The sequence below is a fragment of the Hyla sarda genome, chromosome 7, assembly GCF_029499605.1.
Source record: "Hyla sarda isolate aHylSar1 chromosome 7, aHylSar1.hap1, whole genome shotgun sequence".
Classification (NCBI taxonomy): Eukaryota; Metazoa; Chordata; class Amphibia; order Anura; family Hylidae; genus Hyla; species Hyla sarda.
The window spans coordinates 141,990,527-142,012,092 of NC_079195.1; the positions used below are offsets into that span (position 1 = coordinate 141,990,527).

Consider the following 21,566-nt stretch of genomic DNA (forward strand, 5'->3'; position numbering starts at 1 on the left):
GCTGGCGCTGGCCGCACTCCGCTGTGTGAACCTAGTCGAATACTATGCCAAAGAAAGTGACTGGGAGGTTATTGGCTGCAGCTGCAGTAAAAATCCTTTTCAGTGAAAAAAACTATTCTCTCCATCCACGAGAACACTGATGTGACTAGGATGTGAAACGCTGCTGGAATGAGCTTTTCTGTGTAACACACACAAAGCGATGTCCGTCCTATCTGTATGCAGTGTAATGAATTATATGACGAGCCGCAAAATGGCTGCCAAATATATAGGGCTGTGACATCACAGGGGTGACTGGCTGCTGATAGGCTGTATCCTGCATGTAATTCAGGGTCATCCCGCCTACTTCCCTTCCCGCCTTGCCTTCCCGCCTTCCCAGAGTTCCTTGCCCCATGTACTAACATGTGGATCCGCAATTTTAGATGCCCTGGAGCCTGGACCTCAGTAAATGGAGTTTAATTAACTAAATTAACTAATTTAACTAAATCCTACATGGCTGACAAATGATGTTAAAAGAGCAATAAACAACAAAAAAATAGCCTTTAAAAAATACAAATCTGATGGGTCAGCTATAACATTTAAACAGTACAAAGAGCTTAATAAAATCTGTAAAAATGTAATAAAAACTGCAAAAATTCAAAATGAGTGACAGGTGGCCAAAGAAAGCAAAACTAATCCTAAATATTTTTTTAGATATATAAATGCAAAAAAAACAAGGACAGAGCATGTAGGACCCCTTAACAATGATAATGGGGAGGTTGTCACAGGCGATAAAGATAAAGCAGAGCTACTGAATGGGTTCTTTAGTTCTGTATATACTAAGGAAGAAGGAGCTGACATTGGAGAGGTCAGTGCTGGCAACACATCATGTAATGCAGTGTTTCCCAACCTTTTTCGGGTCGGGGCACACCTCGGGAAAAAAAATTTCCGCGGGGCACCGCTACCGAGGTCGACAAGCAAAAAAAAAAAAAGGGAAAAAACGCACTGCACTACATCTATTTATCTGCCTCACTGTCACTCAGTACTTACTGCACTTGTCTCCTTGGAGGGCCGGATTATAGTTAAAAAAAAAAAAACTATGAACAAATTCCTATGTACGCTGCATAGGTCTTATCTGGCATATATCTTATTTTCCCCCACATTAGGTGGGCAATATAGTTACCCCCACATTAGGTTGTAGTTCCCCCACATTAGGTCCAGTATAGTCCCCCACATTAGGTCCAGTATAGTTCCCCCACATTAGGCCCAGTATAGCTCCCCACATTAGGTTGGCAGTATAGTTCCCCCACATTAGGCCCAGTATAGTTCACCCACATTAGGTGCAGTATAGTCCCCCCACATTAGGTGCAGTATAGTTCCCCACATTAGGTCCAGTATAGTTCCCCCACATTAGGCCCAGTATAGTTCCCCACATTAGGTGCAGTACAGTTCCCCCACATTAGGTCCAGTATAGTTCCCCCACATTAGGTGCGGTATAGTTCCCCCACATTAGGTGCAGTATAGTTCCCCCCACATTATGTCCAGTATAGTCCCCCCACATTAGGTCCAGTATAGTCCCCCCACATTAGGTCCAGTATAGTCCCCCACATTAGGTCTAGTATAGTTCCCCCACATTAGGCCCAGTATAGTCCCCCCACATTAAGTCCAGTATAGTCCCCCCACATTAGGTGCAGTATAGTTCCCCCACATTAGGTCCAGTATAGTCCCCCCACAGACATACAGCCTTCAGCCATACAGTGTATTACTGAAGGCTGTATGCCTGTGTACTGCCCCACTTCGGTGTTCCGAGCACCGCTCCTCCAGTCCGGCTATAGCAGTAGGTCCTGGGACTGGAGGAGCGGTGCTCGGAACACCAAAGGAGACGCGCGGCTGGTAACACTTACCAAGTTGACAGCACGCGTCCTCCTCGCTGCTCCGGTCCTCCGCGATTGTTGCTATGGGCGCACGTGCGGCTATCTCCCGGCGGTCCCCGCGTTTTTAAAGTAAACGCGGGGCCGCAGGGACTTAGAGGAATCCCTGTGTAACACAGAGATGTCCCCACATTAGGTTGGCAGTATAGTTCCCCCACATTAGGCCCAGTATAGTCCCCCCACATTAGGTGCAGTATAGTTCCCCACATTAGGTCCAGTATAGTTCCCCACATTAGGCCCAGTATAGTTCCCCACATTAGGTGCAGTACAGTTCCCCCACATTAGGTGCAGTACAGTTCCCCCACATTAGGTCCAGTATAGTTCCCCCACATTAGGTGCAGTATAGTTCCCCCACATTAGGTGCAGTATAGTTCCCCCCACATTATGTCCAGTATAGTCCCCCCACATTAGGTCCAGTATAGTTCCCTCACATTAGGTCCAGTATAGTTCCCCCACATTAGGTCCAGTATAGTTCCCCCACATTAGGTGCAGTATAGTTCCCCCACATTAGGCCCAGTATAGTCCCCCCACATTAGGTCCAGTTTAGTCCCCCCACATTAGGTCCAGTATAGTCCCCCACATTAGGTCTAGTATAGTTCCCCCACATTAGGCCCAGTATAGTCCCCCCACATTAAGTCCAGTATAGTCCCCCCACATTAGGTGCAGTATAGTTCCCCCACATTAGGTCCAGTATAGTCCCCCCACAGACATACAGCCTTCAGCCATACAGTGTATTACTGAAGGCTGTATGCCTGTGTACTGCCCCACTTCGGTGTTCCGAGCACCGCTCCTCCAGTCCGGCTATAGCAGTAGGTCCTGGGACTGGAGGAGCGGTGCTCGGAACACCAAAGGAGACGCGCGGCTGGTAACACTTACCAAGTTGACAGCACGCGTCCTCCTCGCTGCTCCGGTCCTCCGCGATTGTTGCTATGGGCGCACGTGCGGCTATCTCCCGGCGGTCCCCGCGTTTTTAAAGTAAACGCGAGGCCGCAGGGACTTAGAGGAATCCCTGTGTAACACAGAGATGTCCCACGGCAAAAACACCCAGCGGGTGTTTTTCCCACGGTACACCTTACACTATGTCACGGCACACTAGTGTGCCACGGCACAGTGGTTGAAAAACACTGATGTAATGTACTGAACTGGCTTCATGTAGAAATGGTACGTTAAGGTAAGGTAAGTTAAGTAATATAAATGTAAGCAAATCTCAAGGGCCAGATGGATTGCAACCAAGAGTTCTTAGAGAACTAAGTTCAGTAATATCTGTACCCCTGTTCATGATATTTAGAGATTCACTGGTGTCTGGTATTGTGCCAAGGGACTGGCGCAAGGCGAATGTGGTGCCAATCTTCAAAAAGGGCTCTAGGTCTTCCCCAGGAAACTATAGACCGGTAAGTCTAACGTGCATTGTGGGTAAATTGTTTGAAGGACTTATAAGGGATTACATACAGGAATACATAGGGGATAATAGTATTATAAGTGATAACCAGCATGGGTTTACTAAGGATAGAAGTTGTCAAACCAATCTAATTTGCTTTTATGAAGAAGTGAGTAGAAGCATTGACAGAGGAATGGCTGTGGATATAATGTTTCAGGATTTTGCTAAAGCGTTTGATACTATCCCTCATAGCCGTCTGACAGGTAAGTTAACTCCTTAATGACGCAGGGCGTATATTTACGTCCTCCGCCAGCTCCCGCGATATGCCGCGGGGTCATGCGGTGTCCCCGCATCATATCGGGTCGGTCCCGGTGGCTATCAACGGCCGGGACCCGCGGCTAATACAGGACATCACCGATCGCGGTGATGCCCTGCATTAACCCATCAGACGCGGCGATCAAAGCTGACCGCCGCGTCTGAAGTGAAAGTGAAAGTATCCCGCCTGCTCAGTCCCGAACAGCTTACAGGACACCGGGAGGGCCCTTACCTGCCTCCTCGGTGTCCGATCGGCGAATGACTGCTCCGTGCCTGAGATCCAGACAGGAGCAGTCAAGCACCGATAACACTGATCACAGGCGTGGTAATACACGCCAGTGATCAGCATGAGAGATCAGTGTGTGCAGTGTTATAGGTCCCTATGGGACCTATAACACTGCAAAAAAAAAGGGTTAATAAAGGTCACTTAACCCCTTGCCTAATAAAAGTTTGAATCACCCCCCTTTTCCCATAAAAAAAATAAAACAGTGTAAAAAAATAAATAAATACACATATGTGGTATCGCCGCATGCGTAAATGTCTGAACTATAAAAATATATCATTAATTAAACCGCACGGTCAATGGCGTATGAGCAAAAAAATTCAAAATTCCAAAAAAGCGTATTTTTGGTAACTTTTTATACCATAAAAAAATTAATAAAAAGTGATAAAAGCAAAAATCATACCGATAAAAACTTCAGATCATGGCGCAAAAAATGAGCCCTCATACCGCCCTGTACGTGAAAAAATAAAAAAGTTATAGGGGTCAAAATATGACATTTTTAAACGTATAAATTTTCCTGCATGTATTTATGATTTTTTCCAGAAGTACGACAAAATCAAACCTATATAAGTAGGGTATCATTTTAACTGTATGGACCGACAGAATAATGGTAAGGTGTCATTTTTACCAAAATATGCACTGCATAGAAACAGAAGCCCCCAAAAGTTACAAAATGGCGTTTTTTCTTCGATTTTGTCACACAATGATTTTTTTTTCCGTTTCGCTGTGAATTTTTGGGTAAAATGACGAATGTCACTGCAAAGTAGAATTGGTGACGCAAAAAATAAGCCATAATATGGATTTTTAAGTGGAAAATGGAAAGGGTTATGATTTTTAAAAGGTAAGGAGGAAAAAACGGAAGTGCAAAAAATGAAAAACCCTGTGTCCTTAAGGGGTTAAGGTCTTTGGGTTTGGAAACTTTAGTTTGTAACTGGATTGAACACTGGCTCATGGATCGTACCCAGAGAGTGGTGGTCAATGATTCATACTCTGATTGGTCCCCGGTTATTAGTGGTGTACCCCAAGGTTCAGTACTGGGCCCGCTGTTGTTTAATTTATTTATTAATGATATAGAGGATGGTATTAACAGCTCTGTTTCTATCTTTGCAGATGACACCAAACTTTGTAGCACGGTACAGTCTATAGAGGATGTGTATAGGTTACAAGATGACTTGGATAGACTGTCTGGGCATCCACTTGGCAAATGAGGTTCAATGTGGATAAATGTAAAGTTATGCATCTGGGTACTAATAACCTGCATGCATCGTATGTCTTAGGGGGGATTAAACTGGCAGAGTCACTGGTAGAGAAGGATCTGGGTGTACTTGTAGATCACAGACTACAGAATAGCATGCAATGTCAGGCTGCTGCTTCCAAAGCCGGCAGGATATAGTCATGTATAAAAAGAGGCATGGACTCGAGGGACAGAGACATAATACTCCCCCTTTATAAAGCATTGGTACGGCCTCACCTGGAATATGCTGTTCAGTTTTGGGCACCAGTCCATAAAAGGGACACTGTGGAGCTGGAAAGGGTGCAGAGACGCGCGACTAAACTAATATGGGGCATGGAACATCTTAGCTATGAGGAGCGATTTAAGGAGTTACAATTGTTTAGTCTTGATAAGAGACGTTTAAGTGGGGATATGATAAATGTATATAAGTATATAAATGGCCCATACAAAAAATATGGAGAAAAGGTTTAGTCTCAAGGGGTGACGCACCTTCTTTACCATAAGAACTGTGAACTTATGGAACAGTCTACCTCATGAACTGGTCACAGCAGGAAAATTTAACAGCTTTAAAACAGGGTTAGATACATTCCTGGAACAAAATAACATTAATGCTTATGAAGAAATATAAAATCTCATCCCTTCCCCAATATCGCGCCACACCCCTACCCTTAAATTCCCTGGTTGAACTTGATGGACGTATGTCTTTTTTCAACCGTACTAACTATGTAACTATGTAATGAAGGGATTCGCGCAATAGAATCGCGGTGATATTCGCATTTGTTGCAAATCGAATATTTCCTGAAATTAGTAACAAATTCTGGTTCGTCAGTTTCGATTTGCTCATCTCTAGTTATATGATTTAATCTTATGATTTTATGTCAGGATTGTTGGCTGCATAGTGGCAAGGAATGAGGCCACTATGAGATTCTGAAGAACCATTGGACACTGTATGTCCCTTAGTGATAAGGTCAGACATAGATGATTTGTTAAAGGGGTATTCCAGGAAAAAACTTTTTTTTTAAATATATATCAACTTAAAAATCTTAATCCTTCCAGTAGTTATCAGCTGCTGAAGTTGAGTTGTTCTTTTTCGTTTGACAACAGTGCTCTCTGCTGACACCTCTGCTTGTCTTAGGAACTGTCCAAAATAGGAGCAAATCCCCATAGCAAACCTCTAATGCTTCGGACAGTTCCTGAGACAAGCAGAGGTGTCAGCAGAGAGCACTGTTGTCAGAAAGAAAGAACAACTCAACTTCAGCAGCTGATAACTACTGGAAGGATTCATATTTTTAATAGAAGTAATTAACAAATCTGTTCAACTTTCTGGAGCCAGTTGATATCTAAAAAAAATAAAAATAAAAAACACCATACGCTATGTAAACCTTAAAATGCCATTTTGTCTTGTCATTTGCTCCTAACTAGAGATGAGCGAATTTACAGTAAATTTGATTTGTCACAAACTTCTCGGCTCGGCAGTTGATGACTCATCCTGCATAAATTAGTTCAGCTTTCAGGTGCTCCGGTGGGCTGGAAAAGGTGGATACAGTCCTAGGAAAGAGTCTCCGAGAAGTTTGTGACGAATCGAATTTACTGTAAATTCGCTCATCTCTACTCCTAACCCCTGATAAAGCTTCTGAACATGTAGACGGGCACTTTAAAAGTTCCTAATATTGCTCTTATACATCGTCCAGCAAATATAGGTAGTCTGCAGCTGCCTATAAGTACACACATTTAAATTGGTACTTAAGAGCCTGAATACTACTGATGGCAATAACTTTCTAGTGCTGGTTTATCCTAAATTGGTTTTGCACATTTGGTCCTTTTTAATGCACATTCAGAGGGGCATTTACTAATCTTTTACTATGTAGTCTGGTTTTTACCCTGTTTTTTTCTACTTCATTTTTGACTATGTGCGACAAATTTACTAAATTGCTGCACGGCGTTAATAAATTTGGCACACATAGGCAAAAGTGGTACTTCATGTAGTAGAAAAAATAGTCTGTTCCTTTTTCCTGCTGTCTGAATAGGTTTGGCTGCTAGGTTTCCTTCTGGATCTTTTGTTTTTGAGTATTTTTTTAGCTTTTTCACCACATCTAAATAATTCTATAACTAAATTGTAGTCATGGCTCAGAATAGTGGTAAACTGCGTTTAGTGTGTGTGTGTGTGTGTGTGTGTGTGTGTGTGTTTATTACACTTTTTAACACTGTTTTTTCTCCCTAAATGTGCTTACACTTTTTTTTTTTGTTACTTCTTCTACAGATCCGTATATCCTGTGGACTCCTGCGGATTCAGTGGACTATTTCGACGACCAGCGTTTTTCTTTTCTTGATGTTAATAAAATGGTTAACGAGGGCTTGTGGGGAGTGTTTTTTTTGTAATAAATTTTTTTTTAAACCTGTTTTTTTTTTTTTACTTTACTGGACAGGCTTAGTAGTGGAAGCTGTCTTACAGATGGAGTCCATTACTAAGCCGGGCTAAGCACTAGCCACAAAAGCAGCTAGCGCTAACCCCCAATTATTACTCCCGTACCCAACGCCACAGGGGTGCCGGGAAGAGCCGGTACCAACAGGCCCGGAGCATCAAAAAATGGCACTCCTGGGCCTAGGCGGTAACAGGCTGGCATTATTTAGGCTGGGGAGGGCCAGTAACAATGGTCCTCGCCCACCCTGGTAACGACAGGCTGTTACTGTTTGGTTGGTATTTGGCTGAGAATAAAAATAGGGGGGACCCTATGTGTTTTTTATTTATATTTAATTATTTATTTTAAAAAAACGCATAGGGTCCCCCCTATTTTTATTCTCAGCCAAATACCAACCAAACAGTAACAGCCTGACGTTACCAGGGTGGGCGAGGACCATTGTTACTGTCCCTCCCCAGCCTAAATAACGCCAGCCTGTTACCACCTAGGCCCAGGAGCGCCATTTTTGATGCTCCGGGCCTGTTGGTACCGGCTCTTCCCGGCACCCCTGTGACGTTGGGTACCAGGGTAATAATTGGGGGTTAGCGCTAGCTGTTTTTGTGGCTAACGCTAAGCCCAGCTTAGTAATGGACTCCGCCTATAAGACAGCTTCCACTACTAAACCTGTCAAGTAAAGTAAGGGAAAAAAAACATGTTTTAAAAAAATTTTATTACAAAAAACACTCCCCCACAAGCCCTCGTTAACCATTTTATTAAAATCAAACAAAGAAAAACACTGGTCATCGAAGTAGTCCACCGAATCCGAAGGAGTCCACAGGGTACACGGATCTGAAATGAGAGAAAAAAAATGGGTTAGTACATTTATTATCACCTGCTCACACATCTCCCGCCCCGCACGACTAAAACTGCCAGCATGCCCTTACAGTAAGGACATGCTGGGAGTTATAGTTGTGTGGTGCAGGAGATGTGTGGGCAAGTTACAAGCTTGTCCCCTGCCCCCAGCTGCAGGACTACAACTCCCAGCATGCCCTTACAGTAAGGTGGGGCAGAGGCCGGGCACAGTGTTTCCCAACCTGGGAGTTGTAGTTTTGCAACATCTGGAGGCACCCTGGTTGGGAAACACTGTTTTAGGCCAGTGTTTCCCAACCAGGGTGCCTCCAGATGTTGCAAAACTACAACTCAATTTAGCCAAACAACAAAACGGCAAAACAATACGCGCCGTATGCAGGTCCCGGGGGTACCGATATATAGCCAAAAACAAAGAGACCCACAATACTAATATTATTTCGAAAGGTATAACAATCTTTATTAGACAATAAAAATCAAACAATTTAAAAATAGTAAAAGGCAGAGGATGACCTTACGCAGGAGACAACAGGTGCCAGTGGACCTGGTTTGGGCGATGTAGGTATTCAGTCAAAAACATACATAATGTGAGACTGGCACGGTTGCCTCTTTTGGGGATCAGGACACGCCCCCTGACGAAGCCCATACGCGAAACGTGCGTTGGGGTGTTGGTGCTTGGTGTTCCTGGCCTTTGGGTATATGACAGGTAGTCTCTTTAGGTATCACCCATCTCGGGTCCCTATTTATGTTTATATATATATATATATATATATTGCATTGCTGCTCCCTATGTTACATCAATGTATGTTAGATATTATATCTATTGTTACGATATTATAAGTGTGCAGCCGTGCCAGTCTCACATTATGTATGTTTTTGACTGAATACCTACATCGCCCAAACCAGGTCCACTGGCACCTGTTGTCTCCTGCGTAAGGTCATCCTCTGCCTTTTACTATTTTTAAATTGTTTGTTTTTTATTGTCTAATAAAGATTGTTATACCTTTCGAAATAATATTAGTATTGTGGGTCTCTTTGTTTTTGGCTATAAAACTACAACTCCCAGCATGCCTGGACAGCCAAAGGCTGTCCAGGCATGCTGGGAGTTGTAGTCTTGCAACATCTGGAGGCACCCTGGTTGGAAAACACTCTTTTAGGCCAGTGTTTCCCAATCAGGGTGCCTCCAGATGTTGCAAAACTACAACTCCCAGCATGCCTGGACAGCCAAAGGCTGTCCAGGCATGCTTGGAGTTGTAGTCTTGCAATATCTGGAGGCACCCTGGTTGGGAAACACTGTTTTAGGGCTTGGGCAACTTACCGGCTTCCGTAGGATCCAGCGCCGCACGACATTGCCGCATGACAATCTCCGTCACCGATCGTCGCTGGAGCCTCGGAAGGGTAAGTGAATGTCTTCGCCGGTCCCCTTCAGCTGTTTAGTTTTGCAACAGCTGGAGGACTACAGTTTACAGACCACAAACCAGTGGTCTGCAAACTGTGGCCCTCCAGCTGTTGCAAAACTACAACACCCAGCATGCCCTGACAGCCAAAGCCTTTGGCTGTCAGGGCAGGAGCCTGGGCTGACATTACAGTGCAGCCGCCCGGGCTCCTCATACGGCCTCCCCGCTACACTCACTTATGGGGACACCGATATACATCCCCCCTTGTCTCCCGCCCGTGCCGCTCAGCTCGCGCTGCTACAAGACTACAACTCCCAGCGTGTCCTCACTATAAGGGCATGCTGGGACTTGTAGTCTTGCAACAGTTAGCAGGCAGATGGGAGTTGTGTGGCGCTGGCAGGTGAGAGGGGGGGGGGGGGGATGTAAATCACTGCAGTGCCCTGTAGCGAAGTGAGGGTAGCGGGGAGAAGTATGTCGGAGCCCGGGCGGCAGTAGCTTTTCCTGCTCCATGTTGGACCTGGAGTAAATTTAGTAAATTTTTACGGCCGTTGCGACCGTTGCGAGTTTATTGTGCAGCTGCGACTGTCGCAGTTAATAAATACCTGACCACTGCAAGTCAAAAATGAAAACTAGCGTAAAAAATTTGACTTTCTAGCTCTTGCTAGGGAAAGTCGCACGAAAAATAGGGTAGGCACAATTGCGACAATTAACGCCAATAGTCAGAAAAAAATGACTAAACCCCTTAGTAAATGCCCCTCTCAGTTTTCACACTATCAATATACTGGTATTTTACCAGTTTTTATTAAAGTTATGTTTTATGGGAGGGGGGTGGTTACATTAGTAGCGGTGTTTGTAGCCCTAGGACAAATAAGGGCTGTTTCTTTTTTGCACCTTATACCACGGTAAACCAAATTATGAAGACCCTCTTTCAGTAGTTTCAGTAATTTGGACTTGGATCTGGAGAGCCATTAATCCTAATATACGAAAAGCCTAAAGATTGAGCCATTTAGTGTATATGCTAAAGAAGCAGTAATTATTATTATTATTTTAAGCTGTATTTAAGTAACTGTATTTCATTGGATTTGAAAAAGGAGTTCAGTAAAGTTTACAAGTTGTTCCATGGAATCCTAGCATCAGAAGTGCTTTGTATGCGGAAACAGCTTTACTGGCAAAAGATTGTAGAGGAACATTGGCTTAGTTAGACTCTGCCATGTTACATATTCATCAGGGACTTCTTCACCCAGCAAAACCCTCATCGTCACCCCTAGTGCTCACCACTAAGTAATTGTGGCTGGAAGAAATTTCCCTGGCAGTCAGGGCAAGATGGATACACAAAAGGAAAAGTGGCCAACTGTAATCAGAGAAAACCTCAAATGTGAGTCACTAAATGTAGCTGCACTGTAATCCCATTTTTTTTTAATTTAGTAACAGTATGGTCATTATATGTGGTCTGACTAAGAGGGGAGTAGCTGATTACACCACTTGTGTGGAAAAAAAACTATTAAATGCATGTGCCTCTATTAGGAACTGCAACTGCTCTTTTGTTGTACAACATTAACTTTTTTTTACACTAAAAAGTTTGGTAAACTTTCTTGTTGAATTAAATAATAGTGGTCTGCACTTGTCTTCTTTCACAAGGTAACCAATGTTGAATGTGTTTTTTTTTTTTGTCATATGCTGTGGCATGTTCCTTTAAATGGAACCTCTATGGCAGTGGTCTTTAACCTGCAGACCGCAAGTTGGAGACTACTGCTCTATGGCATAGCATATACATTGGGCATTAACACTTGGGCCATAAAAAGATGTGTTAGTGTTGGGCGCGAATATTGACATTTCAAATTTTTATTGCAAATATTGCAAATTCGCAAATATTGCGAATATATTCGCTATATATTTGAAATTGCGAATATTCGCATTTTTTTCGCATATTCACATATGTGAATATACGCATGTGCTCATATTCGCATATTCCTTCTTTTCACTTGTGGGCCAATTGAAATGATGCAAATACACTTGTCAGAGGTTATCCATAACATCCCTAGCAACCAATAGTAAAGTTGCCCACCCCCTCACTGTTTTCTTCCTCGAATACGCTAATATGCGAATATTCACATATGCAAATATTCGCATATACGAATATGCGAATACAACAAATATGCGAAATTCACGAATATAGGACAAATATTCATCTATATATTCGCAAAATATTGCGAATTCGAATATGGGGAATGCCGCTCATCACTAGTCGCAGTATGGATTCCGCACTGCATGTGTGCAGCAGTTATTTGTACAAGTGAAAGGAGTTTACTAAAACCTTATCAACGTGTAGCTGAAAAAATCCACATAGAAATCTGTGATTTTCTGTCTGCAGGAAACTCATTATTGGACAGAAAAGCTACAGGTTTTGCAATGCATATGGGGTAAAATCCACTGTGAATCCGCTACTCAGTCTGAGATATACATCATTTTTAAGATGAATTTACCTTTACTGCTATTATTATACCTGTCTGAAAAAGTTTTGATAGATTATGTTTAGACAATGTTTTTGTTTTACTTTTACGGTATAAACGTAACTTATTCTTAGCTTTACCAAAAACCATAGTTGACTATGCTTTTCAATGCAAAAACATTCCACGAAAAAATTATTTATTAATTAGTACATATTTCTTTTATATGTAAATAGCCTACAGTTGCATATGAGAGGTTTATTTTTTGGTATTGGGCTCGGGTGGCAAAGGCCCACCAGTGGAATAAATTCTTGTGGCCCACCCCACAGTTACTGAACATAAAAATATTACCTGATCACGCATTGGTTTATTGCACATATATGCACGCTCTTAATGGGCTCAGTGACAATGTCCATATGAGCAACATGGCATAATAGTAATTCATGAAAGGATTACCATCTAAGGCCCTTGTGGTACTGTTATGTTAAGGTATGGTATGGGCTAAACCCTATAATGTTGCAGCCTCTTTATTTTATTTTTTTTTCACAACAGAACTATATGGGGACTTGTTTTTGTGGGATCAGTTGTACTTTTGAATGACAGTTTTTTAATTTAACATATGATGTATTGTGGAATCAATGTATTGTAGTACAATTAGGTAAATAAGATATATGCAGCAAGCAGGAGAATGTATGTGAGTTCAGGAAGAGGTCCCAGGGAGAAAGAAAGTGGGCCTGCTGCTACGCCGACACAGGACACAGGTGACAAGTCACAAAGATACTATAAGTGACTGTGTCCTTGTTAAAACTAGACACAAGAGTAATACTTACAGTTGAGGCATGCGATGGCAGCCCAACAAAAATATATATAAAATATTAAATTAAGCAAGGACCTGGCATTGGATTTTATAATAAAGGACGAAAGGAAGATAGGATTTATTTCAAAATTGTACCAATTGATAGCTATGAAGGGATGGGAAAAGCAAAAAATACCAACCTTTTATAAATGGAGAGAAGAGCAACGGGTGACATTGGACCAATGAAATAATATTCTGAGTAGTGTACCTAACCAGGCACTGGGAGAGGGTGCGAGACTTTCCCAGATGTATATACTGTTTCGGGTGTACCAGCCTCCGGCATTGTTAGCTAAAATAGGGTATGCAGAAATGGCAAAATGCCCTCGGTGTATATGCTCCAGTGCTGACTTGCTTCATATGTTGTGGGAATGCCCGGTTATTAAAATATATTGGGAAGTAATTATAGAATATATTGGAGTAATATATGAGGTTGTTATTGACAGGGAGGTCAAAATATGTATACTGGGTTATGTGGAGGAATTGCCGATAGAAGATAATAGTAAGTTAGCGGTGGGAAGACTATTATATAATGCGCGAAAGTTGATAGCCCAGCGCTGCGCTGGTTGAAATGGAGGAGATGGATTGATAGAAATTGAAAACAAATTTCCTAAATTTGTAATTATAAAAAAAAAAAAAAAAAAAAAACTAGACACAAGAGGGGGACAGCTCTAGTTCAGGGGCCTACTAGAAGGATTGTCTTGATCCCCTTCGGGCCAATATGAGTCTGTAGCCAAATATAATCTAAAACTAAATTGTAACAGATCCTTTAATTGGAATCTATTGTCTTTTCTTTATTTTTATCATCTAGAACATTTGCTAGTTACATGTTGATAAAATGTAGTGTTATTTTAATATAATACAGAAAATCATTCTAATCCAGTGTTCATTGTAAGCTTTTTGTTCTGTAATTTTAACTTGTACAGTATAAGTAGATTGAAGATTAAAAAGAATTATTAAATATTGGATTCAGGATTAGTTTTAGTTGTCATATATGTGCATAAAGAAGTGATTTGTGATCAGAATTTATTTTCCATTGCAATATGTCAAGGCCAGCAATAACAATATACAAAGTCATACTTGGGCCTTCATGGCTAAGGCGGCGCAAAAGCACATCTGCCCCTTAAGAGAGACCAGTATTAAAATTGCCACATGAGGCCCTGTTGCGGATATTGCGATTTTGCATCAGGGCCCAGAAGTAACAAATTCCTACGTACATACAAATGCAGTTAACAGTTTAGCACGTTAACTAGATGTGTAAACCCACCAAGTCTGACTGTTTACACTATTACATTGTTACTCTATTCAGAGGGAACAGGGAACAATGTTCAAAGGATACCTATCAGTTCTGAAATGTCATCATAGTGAGTTATGAGTAGGATGCTTAACTTCCCCATCGTAGAAAAGAAAAGGATAAAAAAATGCTCAGCTGAGCACTGCACCCCTATGTTTCTTGGCTTCGACCATGTCGTATGTGGATTCCAAGAAAATCCATGAGACTCTCTATAAATCCTCATTGAGGAAAACTGACCAGAAACAAAGGGACACAGTACTCCCTTGTAACTTTCTTTTAACAATCCATGGGGGTTACTGGAACCAGGATCCCTTCTAATCAGAAATGATGACAATGACTGTTACTGTGACTTGTCAAAAGGTTTGAAATTTTATAGGTATCCATTGATAAGTGATATGTCCGTCCAGTTAATATCAGATGTATCTAACAGTACCGCTACTGTGTTCTACAGAATATGTAGGATACAAAAACTGCAACAGTTCATGGGCTATACAATGAATGGAGTAAGGCTTCTGGCCTCGTTTGTATGCCTGGATAGTGAAGGGTACCAAACTGCTGATGTCAGGGAGCCAAGTGTCTCCACCCCACTGGTCAGTGACTGATGGACTATCCTGTAAATAAGCTATCAAAAAGTCCTGAGAAACCCCTTTAATCTTTCCTGGTGTGAAACAATTGTTAACTCACCTCATGGTGTTCTGTGGTGTACCCCATAGAATGTAAGGAATATGTACCAAAAATAAAGAGTAACTTCTTCAGGATCGTGTGGGGAGTTCCTCCCATTTTTCTTTTGTTTAGATTTCTAGTTGCTACTGTCATTCATGAGACAATAAACACCGAAAGAAAAATACCTTACAACAAGGTAAGTAACTGTGCAAGGGAAACTAAAAACACAGAGAGAGAGATTCATGCACAGAATGCTAATGGCAGTGTGGGCTGGAAAGTCTAACTCTAAAGGGTCAAGCAAATGCCTGAGCCATGGACGAACAGTTAAACCGCACACCGCTACAGAAATAATGTAATGATAGAAAATAATGAGCCAAAGAGCAAATGGAGTACCAGACCTTAGCCACCAAACCCCAACGATCATTTAGCTTCTAAAGTGCTTCTAAAGTGTCTTTGACACTTTGCAAAACTATGTACCCTATAAATGCCTTATGGGTATAGTGGGAAAGTGTGATGAGTGACAAGTTGTAGTGGACTGTTTGAACCATGTGCCATTTGCTTTATTGCTGTAAGATACTTAAAGGGGTATTCCGGGCAAATACATCTTATCCCCTATCCAAAGAATAGGGGATAAGATGTCTGATCGCAGGGGCCCGCTGCTGGGACCCCCCCACGATCTTCCTGCAGCACCCGTGAACCGTGACTCCCTGCAGCACCTGTAATGCAACGCCCCCTCCATTCATGTCTATGGGAGGGGGCGTGGTGTTACGTGACGTCTCCAGTCCCGGAAACTCGCAGGGAGATTGTGGGGGGTCCCAACAGTGGGGCCCCCGCGATCAGACATCTTATCCTCTATCCTTTGGATAGGGGATGGGATGTTTTTGCCCCAAATAACCCCTTTAATGCTGTTTGTACATGTGATGGTGTTACATGTGATTAGAAGGCTGCCAGATAAGGGGAGATTTTTCAAAACCTGTGTAGAGAAAGAGTGGTTCAGTTGTCCATAGTGCCGATTAGATCCTTTCTCTCATTTAAAAAAAAAAGGCCTCTGAAAATTTAAAAGAAGCCATCTGAAATCTTTCCCACAGGGTGTAAACTTTTACAGCCAGTCTGGGGAGGCTTAAAGGGGTACTCTGGTGTAAAACAACTTTTTTTTTTTTTTATCAACTGGTATGCTCCAGAGGAATTATTTTTTAATTTATTTTCTGTCTGTCTCTCTGCGGACACCTCTGTCCGTGTCAGGAACTGACCTGAGCAGAATAGGTTTGCTATGGGGATTTGCTCCTGCTACTGTACTGGAAGGATTAACATTTTTAAATAGAAGTCATTTACAAATGATGTGTCCTGTAATCTGTGAGTTTCAATAAAAGTTGCATCTGTGTCTTCATATTGGAGGTGAGTGCTCCGTTTCTTTGTTCTCTGGAGAAGTTGTAATTTACAAATCTGTTTAACTTTCTGGCACCAGTTTATAAAAAAAAAAGAAAATAAAATTTCCACCTGAGTACCCCTTTAAATTGAATCTGGCAGCTGTATTTACTGGTTAGAGCTGTAGACACTGGGGGAGATTTATCAAAACCTATGCAAAGGAAAAGTTGCCCAGTTGCCCATAGCAACCAATCAGATCACTTCTTTCATTTTTAACAAGGCCACTGCAAAATGAAAGAAGCGTTCTGATTGGTTGCTATGGGCAACTGGGCACCTTTTCCTTTACACAGGTTTGATAAATCTCCCCCACTGTTGGATAACTGTTAAGGTATAAAAGCAAACTGTACCTTTCCCAGTGCCTGTGGTGGTTGCCAAACTTATAAAATAACTCAGCCAAGTATTAAAGGGGTATTCCACCCCTAGACATCTTATCCCCTATCCAAAGCATAGGGGATAAGATGTCTGATTGCTGGGGACCGGGACCCCCCTCCCCCCCCAAACTCGGCTGCATCACCCCAGACATCTGGTGCATACAGCGAACTTTGCTTCATGCCCGATGACTGGCGATGCGGGGTGGAGGCTTGTGACGCCATGGTCACCCGCCGCTCATGACATCATGGCCATGCCCCCTCAATGCAAGTCTATGGGAGGGGCATGATGGGCATCATGCCCCCTCCCATAGATTTGCATAGAGGAGGCGTGGCCATGCCATCACAAGTGGGGCACTCGATGCTCTAAACAAACTATCCTTTGGATAGGGGATAAGATGTCTAGGGGGGGAGTACCCCATTAAGGATACCTTGACAGTACTTGAGGACTGTGTTTGAGTAAACTTACTGTGCAGCTATCCCAACTGTTATGTTAGCAGCCCTCTTGTCTGAGGATACAGGCCGTGTGGCCACTGTAGCGGGATCCACAGACAGCAAAAGCTCTGTAGTGGTAGGCTTACATACAAAACAGTATAGCGGCTGTACGAAGGGTAAGCAGAGCTTCGAGCACTATGCATGGTCTGACACCCGAGTCCTTTGGCATCTCTAACTAGAGGCATCGAGTCGCAGTTTATGCGGTGAGTGCGGATACTCTTTGTTTTCTGGTATTACCACTTAGAGCTATTACAGCCACAGGCCCTGGTTTGGAGAAGGAGACAAAAGAGTGCAGTGAACCTATTTTATTTGATGTGGCATTTATGGGTTGTTTGCATTCTTAATTCTTTCTTCTGAGTCCCTTAACCTCTTAAGGACCAAGGACGTATGAGTACGTCCTTGGTCCCGCTCCCGTGATATAACGCGGGGTCCCACGGTGACCCCGCATCATATCACGGCGGGCCTAGCATCATAGTGAAGCCGGGACCTGCCGCTAATAGCGCGCGGCACTGATCGCTGTGCCGTGCGCTATTAACCCTTTAGCCGCACGCTCAAAGCTGAGCCATGCGGCTAAAAGTGAAAGTAAAAAGTGCCGGTTAGCTCAGTGGGCTGTTCGGGATAGCCGCGGCGAAATCGCGGCATCCCGAACAGCTAACATGACAGCCAGAGGGTCCCTACCTGCCTCCTCGCTGTCCGATCGCCGAATGACTGCTCAGTGCCTGAGATCCAGGCATGAGCAGTCAAGCGGCAGAATCATCGATCACAGGTTTCTTATGAGAAACCAGTGATCAATGTGAAAGATCAGTGTGTGCAGTGTTATAGTTCCCTATGGGAGCTTTTAAAAGTTAGAATCACCCCCCTTTTCCCATAAAAAAAAAAAACACAGTGTAAATAAAAATAAACATATATGGTATCGCCTCATGCGGAAATGTCCGAATTATAAAAATATATTGTTAATTAAACCGCACGGTCAATGGCGTATAGTGCATTTTTGGTCACTTTTTATATCATGAAAAAATAAATAAAAAGCGATCAATAAGTCCTATCAATGCAAAAATTGTACCATTGAAAACTTCAGATCACGGCTCAAAAAATGAGCCCTCATAATTTTCCTGCACGAAGTTATGATTTTTTCCAGAAGTATGACAAAATCAAACCTATATAAGTAGGGTATCATTTTAATCGTATAAACGTACAGAATAAAGATAAGGTGTCATTTTTACCGAAAAATGTACTACGAAAAGGGCATTTTTTTTTTCAATTTTGTCTCACAATGATTTTTTTTCCCGTTTCACCATAGATTTTTGGGCAAAATGACTGACATCATTACAAAGTAGAATTGGTGGCGCAAAAAATAAGCCATAATATGGATTTTTAGGTGAAAGATTGAAAGAGTTATGATTTTTTAAAGGCAAGGAGCAAAAAATGAAAGTGCAAAAACGGAAACCCCCCCGGTCCTTAAGGGGTTAATCCCTGCAGAAACAGCACCGTGATTAGTATTGATCATGGTATCTGAAGGGTTAATGGAGTACATCTGTGTGATTGCTCATGTCCACCATTATCTATGAAGTCCTAGCTGCTGACAACAGCAGGCATCTTGTTTCGATCACCGAGTTAGGAGATGCTGCAAACATGGAAACCCCTGGCGTACATGTACGTCACTGTCCACTAAGTACCAGGGCACAGTGATGTACATGTATGTTGTGTGTCACTTATGGGTTAATTATTCCCTAATGCACCCTGTGTGAAAGTACTGGCAGGTGATATTTCTTTCATAGAAAGTTAGCAAGCTCATCAACAAAGAAGGCACAGTTCATGAACAAAAAAGCAGGCAGCCAGGCGAACTTCAGGCTGGAGCAGGGTAAGGCTGGGTTCACACTATGTTTTCTCCCATACGGGAGCGCATACGGCAGGGGGGAGCTAAAATCTTGCGCTCCCGTATGCCTTCGTATGCGCTCCCGTATGTCATTCATTTCAATGAGCCGGCCGGAGTGAAACGTTCGGTCCGGTCGGCTCATTTTTGCGCCGTATGCGCTTTTACAACCGGACCTAAAACTGTGGTCAACCACGGTTTTAGGTCCGGTTGTAAAAGCGCATACGGCGCAAAAATGAGCCGACCGGACCGAACGTTTCACTCCGGTCGGCTCATTGAAGTGAATGGCATACGGGAGCGCATACGGTTACATACGGGAGCGCGAGGTTTTAGCTCCCTCCTGCCGTATGCGCTCCCGTATGGGACAAAACGTAGTGTGGACCCAGCCTAACTCATGGCGATAGTGTCTCTAGGGAACTAGGACATCCTTAGGTTGAATTCCCTGTGAAAAATCCTTTTTTTTTTTTCCCCATTTCAAATTTTTATTGTTCTGTGTGGACAAAATGACCAGTTTTTATTACTTTAAACCCAATGGGTTAAAAAAGGAAGGGGTTTCACCAAGGGGTTACACTTTATCCCCCAAAACCCCTTAGTGAGGTTCCATTGAGTTGTCATGGTCATAGGCAAGGTATAATAGATGGCAGTGATGGCAGTGACCACAGTGCTCTCTGCTGACACCTCTGTCCATTTTATGAACTGTCCAGAGTAGAAGCAAATCCCCATAGCAAACCTCTTTTTCTCTGGACAGTTCCTGACATGGACAGAGGTTTTAACAGAGAACACTTGTGATCATACAGAAAGGAAATAAAAAAATAATAATAACTTCCTCTGTAGTATACAGCAGCACTGGAAGGATTAAAAGTTTGTAATAGAAGTAATCTACAAATCTGTTTAACTTTCTGACACCAGTTGATTTAAAACAAAATGTTTTCCAGCGGAGTACCCCTTTAAGTGCGCAAAACGTCGGGTGGTGACGGCTTCTTACGTTCTCTAAAACCACTGGGTAATACTGTCTGTTATTTTCTTTGTATATGCTGATACTTAGACACTGTTTTGAGGGACTTTGTCTTTGTTGATAATTATTTTGTGTTATATTTAAGACATACTTTGCACATGATCCATGTTTACAATTTATTTTATTTGTGCACTTCAATGGTTTACTACTTGAGTTTAGTCCTGAGCAGATTTTTCAGATTACAACATATGACATTGTATATGTTTATAAATGTATTGGAACTACACTGCTCAAAAAATAAAGGGAACACTAAGATAACACATCCTAGATATGAATAGATGAACTAATCATATGAAATCCTTTCGTCTTTACATAGTTGAATGTGCTGACAACAAAATCATACAAAAATGATCAATGGAAATCAAATTTATTAACCCATGGAGGTCTGGATATGGAGTCACACTCAAAATCAGAGTGGAAAACCACACTATAGGCTGATCCAACTTTGATGGCTCAGTAGTGTGTGTGTGGCCTCCACGTGACCGTATGACCTCCCTACAATGCCTGGGCATGCTCCTGATGAGGTGGCAGATGGTCTCCTGAGAGATGTCCTCCCAGACCTGGACTAAAGCCTCCGCCAACTCCTGGACAGTCTGTGGTGCAACGTGGCATTGGTGGATGGAGCGAGACATGATGTCCCAGATGTGCTCAATTAGATTCAAGTCTGGGGAACAGGCGGGCCAGTCCATAACATCAATGCCTTCCTCTTGCAGGAACTGCTGACACACTCAAGCCACATGAGGTCAAGCATTGTCTTCCATTAGGAGGAACCCAGGACCAACAGCAGCAGCATATGGTCTCACAAGGGGTCTGAGGATCTCATCTCGGTACCTAATGGCAGTCAGGCTACCTCTGGCAAGCACATGAAGGGCTGTGCAGCCCCCAAAGAATTGCCACCCAACACCATTACTGACCAACCACCAAACCGGTCATGCTGGAGGATGTTGCAGGCAGCAGAACGTTCTTCACAGATGTCACATGTGCTCAGTGTAAACCTGCTTTCATCTGTGAAGAGCACAGGGCATCAGGCAAATTTGCCAATCTTTATGTTCTCAGGCAAATATCGAATGTCCTGCATGGTGTTGGACTGCAGGAGGTCATTTTGCAGGGCTCTAGCAGTGCTCCTCCTGCTCCTCCTTGCACAAAGGCGGAGGTAGCGGTCGAAGAGCTTTGATGCAATACCTACAGGGGGAACTACCGCATACTGCCAATCTAATGTGGGGGAACTACAACCCAATGTGGGGAAGCTATACTGCCAACTTAATGTGGGGGAACTACAACCTAATGTGGGGAAACTATACTGCCAACCTAAGGTGGGGGAACTATACTGACAAACTAATGTAGGGGGAACTA

The 21,566-nt window shown here is 42.9% G+C and overlaps 1 protein-coding gene across 6 annotated transcripts in view; it reads left to right on the forward strand.

Moving 5' to 3' along the window:
• Positions 1-21,566, forward strand: part of GPRIN2 (G protein regulated inducer of neurite outgrowth 2) — a 156,313-nt gene that overhangs the window by 111,259 nt on the left and 23,488 nt on the right. Inside the window, exon 1 of one of the 6 annotated variants that reach the window (XM_056530906.1) lies at positions 16,706-16,752. The exons of 3 other annotated variants lie outside the window; for them this stretch is intronic. The gene's annotated coding sequence lies outside the window, so the exon portion shown is untranslated. Of the gene's footprint in view, positions 1-16,705; positions 16,791-17,374; positions 17,529-21,566 lie in introns of those variants that run through there. 2 more of the 6 variants (XM_056530904.1, XM_056530905.1) reach the window with 2 other exon arrangements.